We start from the raw sequence: 18,715 nt of genomic DNA, 5'->3' as shown, positions 1-18,715 counted from the left end.
GCTTCGATTGATACTTATCCTTTTAATTTTGGCTTGTGTTTTTTCACTTACTTTATTTTCTAACCCACAAGACGATCTCCTAACTTGGTCCCTTAACAGTTTTGGGCTTGCCTCAAAAAACTGCACAATTCTTGAGGGCAAGTGGCCTTGCTGTTGGGAATTGCATAGTCCTAACTGCCATTGAGACTTGAGCTCTATAAATGTGCAGTCATGGAGGGGAAACCCAACACTGACCCAAGAGACTACGAAAACCTCACTGTGCTAAGAAATTGTGTTGTTCATGAGACGGAGAGTTTCCCAGTCCTTGTCAGAACCGCGCAATATTCCCAGGTAATGCATGGTAGCTTTCCCTGAAAAAGAAAAAAAAGAAAAAAAAAAAAATCATCCCTAAAAAATAGGGATCTATTTTTAGTCCCCCGAAGGAGGCACTCGCATTATTTTTAGAAATTGCTGCCAAGTGTCACTTTTTCCTTGATTTTAGGCATGCGTGTCATAAACCCTAACTTGGCTAAATCTAGAGCTCATTCGAACACTTGATATTGGAGCTCTAGCATTCCTGAGGAGATTAAGGAGCCTTCAATGTGATCGTTGTCGCTTTTCTGGGTGAGTTTTTCTTTTGTCATCTTTTGCCACATTTTCTGTCGCTTTTTGTTGTTTAGCTTGTGTGAGTCCTATTTCACTTATTTATTTTCATGAATGCTGGTGTTTTAACTTGTTTTATCTTGCAGAAGTGTTGTTTCAAGTTATAGATTTCCTTTCCCAAGTGTTGCATGAGTTTTCCTGTTTTGGTAGAAACAGTTTCCATTGTGGCGACTCCCTTCACATGCTTCATTTTCCTTTAGTTAATCAATTGTTACACTTGTTTCACATGCATGCATCAATACTTAGTCAAATCTGCACTCAAATTCACACCATCGTTCAAATCCACTTGTTTTTCACACTCCCCTTGGGTATATTTTGGTCCCCTTGCCGAGATCTCACACTGCACAGATTGCTTTGCACAATCTCGAGACTCAAGCCTCTATCTTGGCTTCTGGAGCTACATAGAGCATAGCATGGGCTAGCTCCAATTGTGCATTGTGCAGTTTGAGGAGGCAGCTTCCCAGCTTGGCCACTGAGACTGCGCAATGTGCAGTCTCTCCCAGGTTTTGGCCAAGACTAAACTACGCATTGCATAGTTCCAGTCATCAAGCTCCCACACTGACTACTGGGATTATGCAGTGTGTAGGTCCTATAGTCAGTCAGTCACCCCTGTACGTCAGAACTATGCAATCCTTCCCATCATGAGCCTGACTGGCTGCTTGAACTTTCCTTGAAGTTTTTTTGGGTTTTAGTTGAGATTTGATTGCCATGAGTGTCCTCTCTGTCCCACAAGTACAACAATTGTTGAGCATCTCTCTAGCAGTTACTATTAACATGACATCCAATAGAGTTTCATGAAAGGAAACCACTAAGAGTAGTACTGGGGAAGTAGTTGAGCAGGCATTAGTTGATTTACCATTGTATGTAGATACTCAACTGTTTATTGAGAAGGGAACAAAACTGACATGGTAGCAGATCAAAGACACTTTTGCAGAGGACTTCAAGGGAGACTTAGAATATTGACATGTTTATCATAGCATCCAACAATTAGGGTTATACAAGTTTTCATGCAGGTACCCCACTTTCTCTTGTGTAGACATAATTAGCTGGATTGTCTCACATATGTATGAAAAAACTATGACATTGAGAAGTTCTAGTGGGAGGAAGCTTTCCACCTTAAGGGATGAGAAATTTTTGTAGATGTATCACTTACTCGAGCTAGTGAAGCACATGGAATCACTCTTCTATACCACCCATATATATGTGACCGCTAGAGACATTATCAAGAAATGGGTGAAAGGGCCTTTGAAGTTTAGACAGAAACCCACCCATGTTTACAAGATGAAGTCCCTTAGGAAGGCTTATTAGTTCTTGATCATATTTTCCCACAGAATATATGGTAAAGAGAGAAAAGAGACCTTCCCTGAATGGTGGGCAGTCTTAATGGACCAGTTGGTGAATGATGGGAGACCATTCAACTCGTCGGATCTGTTGGCTCATCAATTGAAGTCCCATGTGGCTAAGGCTCAAAATCCACCCAATAATGAGAAAGAAAGGTTTTACATGTCTGTGTACCTACTGGATTCAATCTATGCCCAACAACAGTTGCCTGGCATGAGATGGACATGGAAACCATAAGATACTTCCATGAACATCTATTTCAAGTTGCTTTCTGACTACAACTATCAAGGAGTGATGGAAAGGCTAACTGACCATTTTATCATCCTGTTATACAAGCTTATATTTGAGCAAGATCCACCTTGCATGTCTCGAGAAGCAATGGAGGTGATAGTAAACATTGAATATTGGTATGCCTCACCAGGTGGCACCTTCATCAGAGTGTTTGGTGGAGAGAAGCCTCTGCATGTCCTACCAAGGTATGCCACTCACAAATTGATCAAGCAAAAATTTTCCTACTACCTCACTACAGGGTTGTTATCAAGACCGCATAGGAAGAAGAAAGCACCATGGCCCACTCTTCCTTTGTGGATTGTATTATACAAGATTAAGGGCTTGAAAGATGCAGATGCCAAAGCTAAGGACATATTGAAATTCAAGTTCGAAACCAAGGATTTTAATCTGTATGATCCCCACGGTATTTGTAAGGAGCCTTGTACGTGAGTTTACTTTCCATGGATTAACGAGACATTTCATTGGCTAGAGGAGGATCCTTGGAGGTACTACTACAATGCCTCCAGACTCAATGAGTTAGTCAATATAGCAAAAACTTGGAAGGTTTCTCTACAGATAACAACAAATCTAGAAGCAAGAACAACAACAATAAAAGGTAGAAATCCAGTACAAGACAAGGGAAAGAGGAAGATTTTTGAGGATCCACGGGGAGAGCAATCTGAAAAATGAAGGGAGATCCTATCATCGAGAAGGAAGAGGGAGCAACGGAGGAAGAGACTAGAGCAAAGGAAGAGAGAAAAGAAGAGGCTGTAAGATGCAGAACTAAAGTTGTAGGAGATAGATAAGAAGCTGAAGGAGGAACAAGAGTTGAGGAGGAGATAAATACAAGAGAATCAGAAGCCAAAAGAAGAACAAATGAAAGGTGTGATGATAGAGGAAACAACATCGATACAGGTTGATGAGTTGGAACAACCAAAAGTTGAGGAAGAGGGTGAACAAATGCATTATCGAGAGTTTTCTCAACAGATTGAGCAATTTATTGAAGTGAAAAACATGGAGTTGGAAAAAGAGTCGCAACGTGAAGACACTGACTTGATGCCAAAAGCACCACAAGTCATCCCTTAGTCTCCACCACCAATAGTAGCAGAGCCAACACTGACTGAGCAAGGAGATCTTGTTCTCCTTGACGATGATCCAGTCATGGACGTGTATAATGTATCATTTGATGAGTTCCAGAAGAGGATTGTATAGGTGCATAAGAAGCACTTTCCAGATGATCACACATCACCTGCATTCATCAAGGAAAGGGTGATAGTGTCAGATAGTAGGAAGCATCCAACTGCTATTGCCCAAGCCATCTTGGCCTATGTAGGAGAAACAAGCTCAAATGTTTAGTACCTGGTAGTCGAGAATGAACAACTGGAAAGAACTTGTAGGCTGCTAGAAAAGAGGCAGGAAAAACTTTGAGTATCAGTGCAAAATGCAGTTTCTACATTGGGGGAGATGAGGACAACGATACTTGTTGAAGTATCAACACTTGGTGATACCATGTAGAAGCTCTATGATGGATTTGTCATCGGCTATAAAGAAACTGTCTGTTTACATGACCTATAGCAATGGAGCAAAGAGTTTGTTCAAACTCTCAAGAACATACATGCTTCCATTGCCCATGTACAAGAGTGGAAAATGCAATACAAAGAGACTCGCTCAAATTAGAAAATAAGATGAATCCACAGGCAAAGCTGGAGAAAGCGAAGGTCTGAATGTTGATTTAGAACAATGAGCATCTCACCTCATTCATCGGTAGGACACAGGCCTCATATATGCGGTTGTACAATAGCTTGGATTTCTTGGTGAGAAAGTACCAAATCCCATCAATCGGTTCCCTCAACGTTGTTAAACCCAAGAACCAAGTCCAAATGGAGATCGATGAATACTTGGAGCAACTAAGATGAGAGGCCACTAGGGAATACTTGGAACTGAACACACACAATATGCATAAGTACATCGATGGTCCTGTCAAGGTCAAGACCATATACCTAGATTCCATGGAGGCTAGAGTCCGTTTCTAGAAAGACATTGTCAAACAGTTTGGAGACACCATCACATAGTACCAAGCTTGGCACCAATATGTGACTGAGAAGCAATAAGTGGAGGTTGCTGATTTGGAATTTCCCCAAACTCCAGAGTCATAGTGTTGTGTCTTATTAGTTTGTATCTAGCTTATTTTATCTTATACGGGTACATATATAAAATGTAATATTATTTGTAATTATGTTGTAAGTGAAATTCCAAGTGTCAATATTGGAATATGAAAATTCATCATGTAATGTAATGTGTCATTTAGTCAAGAAGTTGAAGAGTCATGTAGGAAGTCAAAGAGTCACAAAGGGCAATGTCAAGGGTCACTCCACCCTTTGTTATAAATAAAAGCTCATAGCTCATAAAACAGGCTTTTGGGAGCCAAGACTTTGGCTAGGGTTAGGCTTAGAGAAGGCTTGGGAGTATTGTGAAGAGCCTTGGATTCTACATAGCATAGAGCGAGTATACTTCTTTGGAGGAGCAGGTGCTCTTGACTGTAATGTTCCACTATTGGGGCTAGTGGTCGTCAATGGTGTATGTATGGATGGAACTTTCACTTATAATAATAAAATCAGAGCCAACATGCTTTCATGAATATGTTGTTAATATAGTAGGACTATTCTTGTTGTATTGATAGCGCATGTTATTTAACTTACGCATATGCTTATGAAATAATTTGTATGCATTTGTATGAATCCTGTTGAATGCGTGTTGTTGGATTAACTCATCACTTTAACTTGTGGACTATTCTGCATTTTATCTTGTGATGCCATTTCACTTGTGTGTTCCTTTCAAGATGCGTACTATTACAAGATTCTAAGGGTCACACTTCCTTTTCCCCTCTGTGTGTTAGAGCCATCTTGCATCTCACTTGACTCACCACAAGGTCACAGACTTGCTCTCACCCAAAGTGATCATACTTTCCTTTGCGCGCTACCGTAGTCAAGGCATTACATTACCACCCACTGCTAGGACTCCTACTCCAAAGGGTGTGAGTTCTAGTTGGGACTTCATATCGGGGAGATCCCCTGAATGTTGGTGGATCCAACATCGTTAACATGATGATAAGATGAGCTATGAGCTAATTGAGTACCAAGTCAAGAAAATAATTTTGTCCAAAAATTTCCAGTGAAAATTGGATCTCTGTAACTTACAATAATATTTGGGTTTCCATGTATCTTTTGAAATTTTTCCATAAATGCAGTAGAACTTATACTGCGTTTAAAAGGTTGAGATAATGCACAAAGATGTGCATATTTGGTAAGTCTATCAACTACCAAAATGATGACAATCTTTCCTTCAGACTTGGGTAAATCTATGATAAAATCCATTGAGACCTCCTCCCAACACTGACATGGAATGGCTAAAGGTTGTAATAGACATGGGGTCTTAATTGTCTCAACTTTATTTTGTTGGAAAAAAAACATTTTGCCACAAACTTTTTAATATAAGATTTAAGGCCATCCCAAAAAAAATCCTTCTTGACCTTGTGGTAATCTTTTAAAAATACCGAGTGCCCTCGTAAGGGGGAGGTGTGCAATTCCAAAAGAATTTGTTTGAGATGAGAATTATTACAGAGATATAAGTGATATTTGCATCATAATAAATCATTTTTCTAGATAAATGTATCAGATGTACTAGGATCTTGTTGCAATTTTTGAATGAGTTTGCACACCTTTCCGTTATTCTTCCATTCATTCCTTACTTCAGTTATCCAATCAAGTTGGATACTATAATTGGCATAGAGAAATGCTTCCACATCCTCATCCTTTCTTGAGAGTGCATTTGCAACAACATTTTGCTTCCCTTTTTTGTAGATGATTCCAAAGTCATAACCCAACATCTTTGTGACCCATTTTTGTTGCTATTCTGAAGATAATCTTTGTTCCAAAAAGTATTTAAGACTATCATGATCTATTTTTACCTTGAGGTGTTTTCCCATTAGGTAAGGTCGCCATTGCTTTAGTGCATGTAGTATTTCTAACATTTCCTTCTCATAAATAGGTTTGTGTAAATAATTTCCCTTGATTGGATGAATTTCAAAAGAAATGGATATTCCTTCTTTCATTAAAACAACATAAATTCACTTTTCTAAGGCATCACATTCCACAATAAAGGTTTTTGTGAAGTCTGGTGTAGCTAAGACCGGTGCTTGGCACATTGCCTCTTTAAGATGTTCAAAGGCCTTAGTTGCTTCCTGAGCTCAAGAAAATGCATCTTTCTTTAGTAATGTTGTTAGAGGCGCTGTTATTCTCCCATAATTATGAACAAAATTGCGATAATACCCTATCAACCCAAGAAATCCTCGAAGATACTTTAGGGTTGTGGGGATTTTTAATTCCTTAATGGTTTTAATTTTGTTAGGTTCTACCTTAACACCCTCATGAGATAAAATATGACCCAAATATTCCACGTCATATACTCCGAAGAAACATTTGGAGGTTTTTACATATAATTAATTCCCCTCCAACAGTTTGAGCACCTTGTCAACATGTTGAACATGATTCTTCCAATACTTGTTTTAGATTAGTATATCATCAAAAAATACTAACACAGATTTTCTAAGGAAGGGTTTGAAAATGGAATTCATCAAAACTTAAAATGTGGAAGGTGCATTAGTAAGGCAAAAATGCATGAACAAAAATTAATAATGACCTTCATGAGTTCTGAATGTTGTTGTTAGAATGTCTTTAGTCTTCATTCTAATTTGATGATATTCTGAATGAAGATCCAACTTTGTGAAGTAAATTTCTCCATGTAATTCATCCAACAATACATCAAAGACAAGAATGGGAAATTTATCTTTAATAGCGAGCTTTTTGAGATCCCTATAATCCAGACATGTATGCCATGATCCATCCTTCTTGTGCACCAATACTACTAGAGCAGAGAAAGAACTTTGATTAAGTTGAATTATACCAACCTCTAGCATTTTTGCCACCATACATTCAATTTCACTCTTTTGGGCACATGGATATCTGTAAGTCTTTATGTGTGGAGGAAAACTTCAATTGAATAGCATGATCATAATCAAGAATAGGTGGGAGGACTTTGGGAGTCACAAATACCTTGGAATGATTGTTTAATACTTTTTGGAGATCCAAAGAAATAGACAATTTCGATGTTTAAACCTCTAATGAGCATAATTGTGAAATTACGCCCTATTTTTATTTCTTCAAAATATTTGTCATGCCATTGGAGCTAATTATCTTCCCTTGTTTCCTTGCGATACCCCTTAATTCAATTTCCTTTCCTTCCCAAAAAAATTCAAGAAAAGTTCTTGATAATTAAAAGTTATTGTCCCCAAATATTGTAACCATTGGACTCCTAGTACAACATCAACACCACCCACCATAATGGAAAGCACTGGACTATTCAATACATATTCCCCCATGGTTATATTATGACACTTTCTAGAGAAATTTATACTTCCTCCATTTGCAATCATCACTTGAAACTATGGTGCTGGATACAAAAAGCATTTCAATTCCTTTGTTATCTTATAATGAATAAAATTATGGTTACTATCTGAATCAATAGGAAATATTACCTTTTTATTATTGATATATCCTACCTTATTTAGAGTTTCAGGAGTGGTAATTCCCACCAATGCATTGCATGATATGGTCAAATTTGTTTTTTCTTTCTCTGGAGTTGGTTCCTAGTGTATATCCTCTTCTTTTGATGTTTCTTATTGCTTTTCTTCCCTCTATTCACAATCTATGTAAAATAATTTCTTCTCAACAAACTTATGACCTATAGTGTGTTAGAAAATACATATTACAGAGCAATGGAACACATCAAATATTTCAAAAATATAAACACAAAAATTGCATAAAACAAGAAAGACACAGATATACATGGTTCACCCAATTTGGGCTATGTATACTTAGAAACAGCCAATCCTTCCTTTTATATTATCCAACAAACTGAAGAGATATAACCTACAACAGATCTGCTGTAATTCCCTCTTCTCTCTCACTCAATATCCTCTCTCTTCTTGCTCAGAATAAATATCTGCATAGAAGCAATACAATTCCCTCATATATAGTGAGGGGGTTTCCTTCTAAGGAAAAAAACCCTAAATTAAACATAACTTCTACTGTCAGATCTCCACCGAATGAACGACCCAGTTTGACTACAAAATTACAACATTTTAAAAGGCAATTTTACATATATTTTAAGCTTCGTAAATATTATGGGTGGCGTTGCCGCCACATTATGAACTGGGGTCCAATGCTGTGATACCTTTGAATAAAGAAGATAATCAGGCTCCACACCCAACAATATCTCACTTGGAGACTGATTATAGCAACTTCATCGCTGCTTGATTTGCTGGACAATGACTCCACTTTGGACCTGGTTGTTTCTCATCTTCTTCATCATACTCGAAGACCAATTGAAACTGAGAAAAATCTCAGTTTCTCCCTGGTTACAACTTTTGTTAACATACTTGCAGGATTTTGGCTAGTGTGTATCTTTTCCAGCTTCAATTGTCCATCTTCCAATGCTGACTGTATGAAATGATACTTGAGCTGTATATGTTTTGTCTTGGAATGAAATGCAAAGTTCTTTGCAAGATGTATGGTGATCTGGCTGTCACTGTATAACCTGCCCAACTCCTTCTTCTTACCCAACTCATTCAAAAATATTTGTAACCAAATCATTTTTTTACTAGTCTCTGTAGCATCAACATACTCTACTTCCATTGTTGAGAGTGCAACAACACTTTGCAATTTTGAGACCCAACTGACAGTTGTTCCACCTACAGTAAACACATACCATGTTGTGCTCCTCTTGTTATCTCTATTACCCATCATATCTGCATCAACATATCCTTGTAGAGTAATGTTTGAACTACCAAAGCATAATTCTTGATTTGTGGCACCTCTCAAATACTTGAGAATCCACTTCATCGCCATCCAATGTTCTTTTCTTGGATTGTTCATGTACCTTCTTACCCACTGCATGTGCAATATCATGCCTTGTGTAGACCACTACATACATTAAGGTTCCAACTGCTGATGCATATGGAACTTTAGACATATGCGCCATTTCTTCCCGAGTCTTGGGACACTCCTCCTTACTTAATTTGAAATGGCTAGCCAAAGGTATACTAACTGGTTTTTCATTCTGCATATTAAACATTTTCAACACCTTTTCTATGTACTCACTTTGAGACAATGTTAATTTGTGATTCTTCCTTTCTCTAGAATTCTCATACCGAGGATTTTTTTGCAACACCCAAATCCTTCATTGCAAATTAGTTCGCCAGTTTTCTTTTGAGCACATTTATTTCTTGCATGTTAGATAAACACAATGATCAAAATGACATCTAGTATAACCTTGTTCAAACATAAACCTGTCAAATTTTAGATACCACTTCCTTGGAGCCTATTTTAAGCCATACAAGCTCTTCTTCAACCTGCACACTAGTTTCTCCTTCCCTTTTACCTCATATCCTTATGGCTGCTACATATATATCTCTTCCTCCAAATCCCTATGGAGAAAGGTTGTCTTTACATACTGCTCAAAATGCAAATCTTCAGATGCTACTAGACTTAAAATAGTTCTGATTGAAGTAATTTTAACAACAGGAGAAAATATCTCATCAAAGTCTATACCCTTTTTCTGTGCAAACCCTTTCACCACAAGTCTAGCTTTATACCTTTTTCTACCTCCATCTTCTTCCTTCAACTTGTAAACCCATTTATTTTGCAATGTTGTTTTACCTGCAGTCAACCTGACTAAGTCCCAAGCCTGGTTATGTGCTAAGGAGTCCATCTCTTCTTTCATGGCTTGCTCCCACTTCTTCTTGGTTTCTACCTGCACTGCTTCTTCATAACATTCTGGTTCACTAGAATTAATCAATAGTACATAATATAATGAAGGAGAGTATCGTTCAGGGGGTCTACTTATCCGGGTAGATCTTCTAACACCACTTTCAGGTGTTTGAGGTGCTTGTTGCTATTGTGGTTGTTGTTCTGGCCGTTGATCATTATGATTTTCAGGCACCATCACTTTTTCTGTGATCTCATCAAGCACTGTGTATTCTTTATTTTCTTTTTCTTGTTTCTTTTCCTGGAGCTGATCCTTATACACAACCTTCTCATTGAATATGACATCTCTGCTCCTAATGATTTTGTGTTTTTCATAATCATAAAATAGATAACCAAAATCATTAACACCATATCCAATAAAGGTACATTTTTTTGATTTTGCCTCAAGCTTTGTTCTATTTTCTTTATTAATGTGGACAAAGGCTTCACAAGCAAAAGTCTTTAAAAAAGAGTAGTTTACCTTTTTATCTGTCCATGCCTCCTCTGGAATACCACCATCCAAGGAACTTGAAGGCCTTTTGTTTATTAGATAAACAACAATATCTACAACATCTGCCCAAAATTGTAAAGGCAATCCTACATGAAATCTCATGCACCTTGCACGCTCCATGATTGTCCCATTCATCCTTTCTGACACACCATTTTGTTGTGGTGTTCTTGGAACTATCTTCTCTTTGTGAATTCCATTTTTTGAACAATACCTATCAAAATCTTTGTTGCAATATTCACCTCCATTGTCTAATCTGAGACACTTCAACCTTTTTTCTGTCTCATTTTCAACCAAAGCTTTCCATTTCTTCAAAGTATCAAATACATCAGATTTATTTCAAATACAATAAATCTAGGTTTTTCTGGTTGCATCATCAATAAAATTAACATAATAGCGAGAGCCACCGAGAGATGATACCTAAGCAAGTCCCCATACATCTATATACACAAGCTCTAATTTTTCACTTTTCTTTTCTTTCCCTACTTTGAGAAATCTGACTCTCTTATGTTTTCCATAAACACAATTTTCACAGAATTCCAAATCAACATGCTTCAAACCTGGCAACAAATTTCTTGAGTGAAGGATCTGCATTCCCTTCTCACTCATGTGCCCAAGCATATGATGCCACAATGTCGTATCTGCTCCTGTAGATTTTAAAGCATTAATAGAATTAGAAATACCATTGCATAAGTACAATGTACCAACCTTTTATCCTTTTTCTATTACCAGGGCTCCTTTAGTGACCTTCGAGGTTTTATATGTCAAAGTAGTTACGCAACCTTCACCTACCAACTGCCCTGTTGAAATCAGATTTTTCTTCAGATTTGGAACATGCATTACCTCCTTCAATAGCCATTGATTTACATTCTATTGTTTTATAAAAATTGTACCCATTCCAATGATTTTACAGGGTTTATCATCACCCGATTGAACCTGTCCAAAATCTCCTTGAACATAATCATGAAAATGTTTCCTATCAAGTGTGGCATGGAATGAGGCCCCTGAATCTACCACCCATGCATCAATAATATTTTCTAATGAAAGAATCAAAGCATCTTGAAACACATCACTTGTTACATTTGCTTCATGATTATTTTCTTTCTGCGCGTCTCCTTCTTTTCCCTTCAAAGACTTGGAGTCTTTCTTGAGGTGTCCTTTCTTCCTGCATTTCCAGCACACTATCCCCAATCTAGACTTGGATATGCCTTTCCTTGACTTACTGCGATATCCTTGGCTCTTTCCTCTTTCCATTTTTCTTCCCCTAGTCTTTGCAGTCAAAGCAATACCTAATGTCTCACCGGAGCTTTTCCGTTGCATTTCCTCGCTAAGGATTGCACCGACAACATCATCAAACTTTAAAGTACTAGATCTAGAGAAAGAGTTACTAATGGCCATAAATAAACCATTCCAACTTTCTGGCAATGAGCACATAAATAACAGAGCCCTAACTTCATCATCAAAAGTTACCCCTACAGAACTTAACTGACTGGTAACTGTATTAAATTCATTTAAATGATCAGCAATAGATCTACCTTCTGACATTGATCCAGGTGGACTTGGCAGCACTGATCCGGATTTAAACAGGAACGCAAAAAATTACAGAGATAACCATATACACAAAGATGCAGCGGAAATAATACTTCATTTCATTAATAGAAAATACTGAAATATGCTTACAACCAGAAATGGAAATAAACCAGCTAGGGCGATGGTAGCTTATCTCTGAGAAGAGATGTGGTGGCTACATGCCTCTGAACTATGTTACAATGAGGCTCGAAGGCCTATTTATTGTTGAGAAACAATGGAAAACCCTTAACATTCCAAAACCTAACCCTAGGAGATGAAACGCCAAACTGTGGGTCCCGTTTGGGTAAATTGGTACATCAACTTCCCGGGGTCGTAACTTTGGCATACGATCTCCGTTTGACGCGTACAATAGCTCGTTAGAAAGATCTATTCGATCACTACCACTTTAGGAAGGGAAACATTGGTCCATGGACCCACGTTGCCCCCAGATTTCCCAAAAAACGTCGTTTAGGGTCTCAAAACGGCTCCAGAAGTTCAGGACCCGAAAAACTGCTAAAAATAGTAAGTTGTGCTACAATTAAGGAAACTGAAAATGCTGAGAGAAACAATGGTGGGGGTCCAGGTGGACTTGGCAAGTGGCCACCAATATCCACCTAGATCATTCCTCCCCCCTAGGAAGCAATGGTCCCCATTGCGTTGAGTTCCTCCATGAGATGAGGAAACTTTTGCTGAACTTGTTCCCTGGTGAGCCACTTGCCCTGCTGAAGGAGTTCGCCTGCTTTGACAACTCGATACAGTTGGATATTCTGTTGGCGAGTGTTCTTGATCTGTGTGTCCATGATCTTATCAGTTGCAGCTTGTTCCATGCAATTTGGATTTAATTCTGTGGGTTTGAGCTGTTCTGCAATGTCGGATGTGTCTAGCAATGGTGGAAAGTATGGCCGAAGGCGGTCCACATTGAACACTGGGTGTAGGCCAAGGAATGGGGGAATGCTGAGCTCAAATGCATTGTATCCCATAGCCTTAGTAATGGTGTAAGGACCATATCGGAGTGGCCTCAATTTCCGATAGGCTCCAGTAAGGCGTTCCTTTTGCAAATGCAACCAGACTTTGTCGCCCACCTGAAACTTGTGTGGCACCCGATGTTGATCATGTTGCTGCTTGTACTTGGCATTTGATTTCTCAAGAATGTCATGGACCTGTTGGCGAATATGTTGGATGCACTCAATGAAGCTGGTGGCCTTATCTGTTTCAGACTGGACATGAGCTGAATTTATGTGAGTAGCTGCAAGTGGCATGGCCACATCAATGGGGCATAGTGGCTGGAATCCCAAACCCACCTGAAAAGGGTTATGGCTAGTGGAGCTGTGAAGAGCTCGGTTGTAGCTGTGCTGAACATAGGGGAGGCTCTCGTCCCATGTGCGTGGATGCTTTGAGTTATACATGCGTAGAATGTGTACAATCATCCTATTGACAACCTCTGTCTGGCCATCAGTTTGTGGATGGAAGGTTGTGGACTTCGTGAGTTTGGTGTCCAGCATTGACCAGAGACTGGACCAAAATGTGCTGAGAAACCGACTGTCCTGATCTGAGATGATAGACTGTGGGATCCCAAAGTGCACCCACACTCGTTCAAAGAAGAGTTTAGCAGTGGCTTCTGCTATGATATTCTTCTTACAAGCCACCATAATGGCCATCTTCGAGAACCTTTCGACGACCACAAAAACGCAGTCATTTCCATGCTTAGTGGAAGGAAGGCCTGACATGTAATCCATGGAGATGGATTCCCAAGGTCGACTAGGGGTAGGCAACGGGGTATAGAGGCCGTGCTTCTTAATGGTCGGTTTGGAAATGGCACAGGTAGTACATGATCTGATGTACTTCCCAACATCCTGTCGAAGATTCGGCCAATAGAGATAATTTTGCAATACTGCCACTGTTTTCTCGACCCCGAAATGCCCAGTAGCCCAACTGTAGTGTGCTTCCAAAATCATCTTGGCACGCTCGCTTGAAGGAACACAAAGGTGACCCAGGTGGCATAACAGGACATCCTGGAGGTGAAAATCTGGAACATGCTGACCCTCCAAGAGTGTCTGGTATGTGTGGCCGAATTCTGGGTCGCTTTTGTAGAGAAGTGGCCAATTAGAAGTCTCGTGCCCACAAGAGTTGAGCACGGTGGTTAACGCCATGATCGGTGGTCGACTGAGGCAATCTGCAACATTATTGGTGCTACCCTTCTTGTACTTGATATTCAAGTGGAACTGTTGCAGGTATGTAGACCACTTATGATGGCGATCATTCTGCAATTTCCCTTGGGTCTGTATGAACTGCAGGGGTCGGTGGTCTGTGTGGATGATCGTTTCCTTCCCCAAAATGTAATGCTTCCATTGTCGGCAGGCCTGTACAATGGAATACATCTCTTTATCATAAGTGGGGTACTTTCGGACTGTGTCTGAAAGTGTTTCACTGTGATATGCCACTGGATGTCCATGTTGAGTAAGGACTGCCCCAATAGCATTGTCAGAGGCATCTGTCTCGACCTCAAATGGTTGTTGTAAATCTGGTAATGCGAGCACTGGGGCCGTGCAGAGGCGATCCTTCAACTCCATGAATGCCTTCTGTTGAGATTCAGACCAAAAGAATTTTGCTTTCGCCCCTCCCTTGGTGACTTGACTCAAGGGCCAAGTAATATGAGAAAACCCCAACACGAACCTGCGGTAGAAGTTGGCAAGACCTAGAAAGCTACGGAGCTCTGTTAGAGTGGTTGGAGATGGCCAATCCCGAATGACTTGGATCTTGGCTGGATCGACATGCACCCCCTGTTCATCAATGATGTATCCCAGATATTGAACCTGGGTCATGCCAAAAGTGCATTTCTCCAAATTGGCACATAGCTTGTGTTGCCGCAGTGTTTGGAGAACCTGTCGGATGTGGTGGAGGTGCTCTTCCCAACTCTGGCTGAAGATCAGAATGTCATCCAAGTATACTACTACAAAGGAGTTGGTGAATGGCCGCAAGATGTCATCCATTAGCCTCATGAAGGTTGCAGGAGCATTCGTCAATCCGAAAGGCATAACCAACCATTCGAAAAGGCCCTCCTTGGATTTGAAGGCAGTCTTCCACACATCAAAGGGTTCGATTGGTACCTGGTGATATCCTGACTTTAGATTGATCTTGCTGAAATATTTCGCCCCCTTTAGTTGGTCCAGGAGGTCATCAATCCGCGGGATCGGGTACCTATTACGGACAATGATCTTGTTCAACGCTTGATAGTCAATACAGAGTCTCCACGTCCCATCCTTCTTCTGTACCAACACGATCGGGCTCCCACAAGGCGATGAACTCAGACGGATGTGACCTTTCTACAGGAGCTCCTGAATCTGCCTCTTGATTTCATTGTTCTCCAGAATGGAGCGCCAATAAATTGGTCCATTGGGTAGCGGCGCACCTGGGGTCAGATCGATGGAGTGCTTGACCTGACAGTGCAGAGGAACCCCTGCAGGGGAGGTGAAGATGTCCTCGTACTCCTCCACAACCTTGTCCATCTGTAGTTGTCATGCAGAGGGACCCCGTCTGGAGGCTGCGGCCACCGTCTTCTTCTTTCCTTGAGGGCGTATCATCAGGAAAACAAATTTCCTGGTTTTGGAAATGATCTTACTGCATTGTTTTGCAGTAATCAAAGAGATGGAGGTAGGTGGTGCTACCTCTGGTATCTTGTACAACTTATTTGCCAATGTAATAATAACAGCACGGGGCCTTGATTCATACACAGCATGTCGCTTCCACAAGTATGGTTGTCCTAATAATACATCACAAACTTCAAGGGGAGCAATGTCACACAATACCTCATCCGTGAAGGGCTTGATGTTGTATGGAAGGCGACACTGCTGGCTCACGCGAAGATCTCGTCCTTGGTGAAGCCACCCAATGGTGTATGGTTGTGGATGTGCTGTGGTCGGTAAGCCCAACCGCTTCACGACCTTTGCCGAAATGAGGTTCTTTTGACTCCCGCTATCAACAATGAACTGTATCAGGGAGCCCTTTACCCACATCTGGGAGTGGAAGAGACACTCCCCCTCCTCTGGATCTTCGAGTTCATTTTTCTGGATCTTGGCGGTAGCAACAGTGGCGTTGGGATCCGCATCAATGATCTGCTTCCCTTTTTCATTCCCCTTATCGGTTTCTGACTCAGAGTCAGAACATGCATCTGATTCTGAAACCTTTAGCTCAGCCACCAGTGACTGCTTGGCCCGACACTCACTTGTGTTGTGAGTGGAGCTCTTATGGAACTCACACCATTTTCCAGTGTCCTTTTTCGACTTCGCGGCGCTATTCTTTCCTTGTAGCTTCGGCGGGTTGTCTTGGACTGTCCCGCCTTGGCTTTGTCCTTTGTTCTGTGGTTTAGGGGCACCTTTCCCCTGCTTTGGATTCGCAGATCGAAAGTCTCGCTTCTTTTGTTTAAACTTCTGCTCGACCTTGATAGCATATCGGTATGCTGCGCCGAGCGAGGAGATGTTCAGGAATTGTATTTCTTCTTGGATGTACTTGTGCAGGCAGCCACGGTATTTGAGTATCAAATGTTGCTCCGAATTCTTAATACCCAACTTTGTGCGAAGGGTATGGAAAAGATTGGTGAACTCCGACACGTCTTGGTCCCTTCCCTGCCGCAGCGTGGTCCACTTTATGTATTCATCCTCATAGCTTCCGACAGGGTAGTACTGCTCCTTGATGGCATCCCTGAACGAATTCCAGGTGGGTGCGGCTGAAAATAGTGAGCCAATACTTTCATCCTTCTACTCGCAGTAGGTTTCCCACCAGTCCTTGACGTGGGGGGCTGCTTTGAGAAGAGCGAAAACAATCTTTTCCCGACTCGAAAATTCATGAACAAAAAAATAACCCTCTAGCAGATTTAACCATTTATGTACGGCATCTGCGTCTATCTGACCCTCGAATATGGGGATTTCAAAATTAACTTGTACCTTAAAGGGCGTGGCGTTTCCAGAGTAGTTGCTGGAAGCCGATGCGTCGCTTTTGGGTAGCCGCTGAAGGATCTGGGCAAAGTTGTCCATCATCGTGTTACGTTGTCGCTCGAGGGCTTCTTCGAGCAAGATTTTGATGGGATCTCCTGCCCCCTCGTCTTTCTTCTCATCCGCCATGGGAGGCCATCGGGACTTGCGAGGCTGGTCTTGCGAAGGTTCAACCAGTTCAAGCCTTAACTCCTTATATCCCGACCTTGTTGGGGACATGCAAAGAAAAACAGAGAAAAAGCAGACCGCTCTAATACCACTGAACCGAATTTAAACAAGAACGCAACAAATTACAGAGATAACCATATACACAAAGATGCAGCGGAAATAATACTTCATTTCATTAATAGAAAATACTGAAATATGCTTACAACCAGAAATGGAAATAAACCAGCTAGGGCGATGGTAGCTTATCTCTGAGAAGAGATGTGGTGGCTACATGCCTCTGAACTGTGTTACAATGAGGCTCAAAGGCCTATTTATTGTTGAGAAACAATGGAAAACCCTTAACATTCCAAAACCTAACCCTAGGAGATGAAACGCCAAACTGTGGGTCCCGTTTGGGTAAATTGGTACATCAACTTCCCGGGGTCGTAACTTTGGCATACGATCTCCGTTTGACGCGTACAATAGCTCGTTAGAAATATCTATTCGAGAACTACCACTTTGGGAAGGGAAACATCAGTCCATGGACCCATGTTGCCCCTAGATTTCCCAAAAAACGTCGTTTAGGGCCTCAAAACGGCTCCAAAAGTTCAGGACCCGAAAAACTGCTAAAAATAGTAAGTTGTGCTACAATTAAGGAAACTGAAAATGCTGAGAGAAACAATGGTGGGGGTCCAGGTGGACTTGGCAGGTGGCCACCAATATCCACCTGGATCAGACATTTTCATATTAAATAAATGCTTCATAAGAAATACCTTATTTGAGGCTGAGGGTTTTTCATATAGTTTGTCCAATGCCGACATTAAACCCTTTGTTGTCGTTTCCTTTGAAATATTAAATGCTACCGACGCCACTAGGCATAACCGTATTGTTCCAAGTGCCTTTCAATCGAGAATATCCCATTCTGTGTCTGTCATACTCATCGACTTCTTTGCCTTTCTGCTCAATGGTTGGTACAGATCTATCTGGTACAAATAATCTTCCATCTGCATCTTCCACAACTGGTAGTTTTGGTGGTTAAATTTTTTTACCCTAAACCTACTAATTTCTGCTATTGCTTCCACTCGAACTAGGAACCATTTTCTCCTGTGAGTTTATCAGCCAAATAGACCTTCGTCTCTGATACCAGTTGTTAGAAAATTATATATTAGAGAGCAATGGAACACATAAAATATTTAAGAAATATAAACGCAAAAAACGCGTAAAACAAGAGAGACATAGATATACGTGGTTCACCCAATTTGGGCTACATCCACGGAGAAACAACTAGTCCTTCTACAACCTACATCAGATCTGCTGTAATTCCCTTTTCTCTCTCACTCATCTCCTCTCTCTTCTCGCATAGAATACAGATCTACATAGACGCAATA

This window comes from Pinus tabuliformis, chromosome 4_2 (genome assembly GCF_031772625.1).
Source record: "Pinus tabuliformis cultivar Carrire ecotype Pingquan chromosome 4_2, CPIR1, whole genome shotgun sequence".
Lineage (NCBI taxonomy): Eukaryota > Viridiplantae > Streptophyta > Pinopsida > Pinales > Pinaceae > Pinus > Pinus tabuliformis.
Note: the sequence above shows the minus strand (reverse complement) of the source record.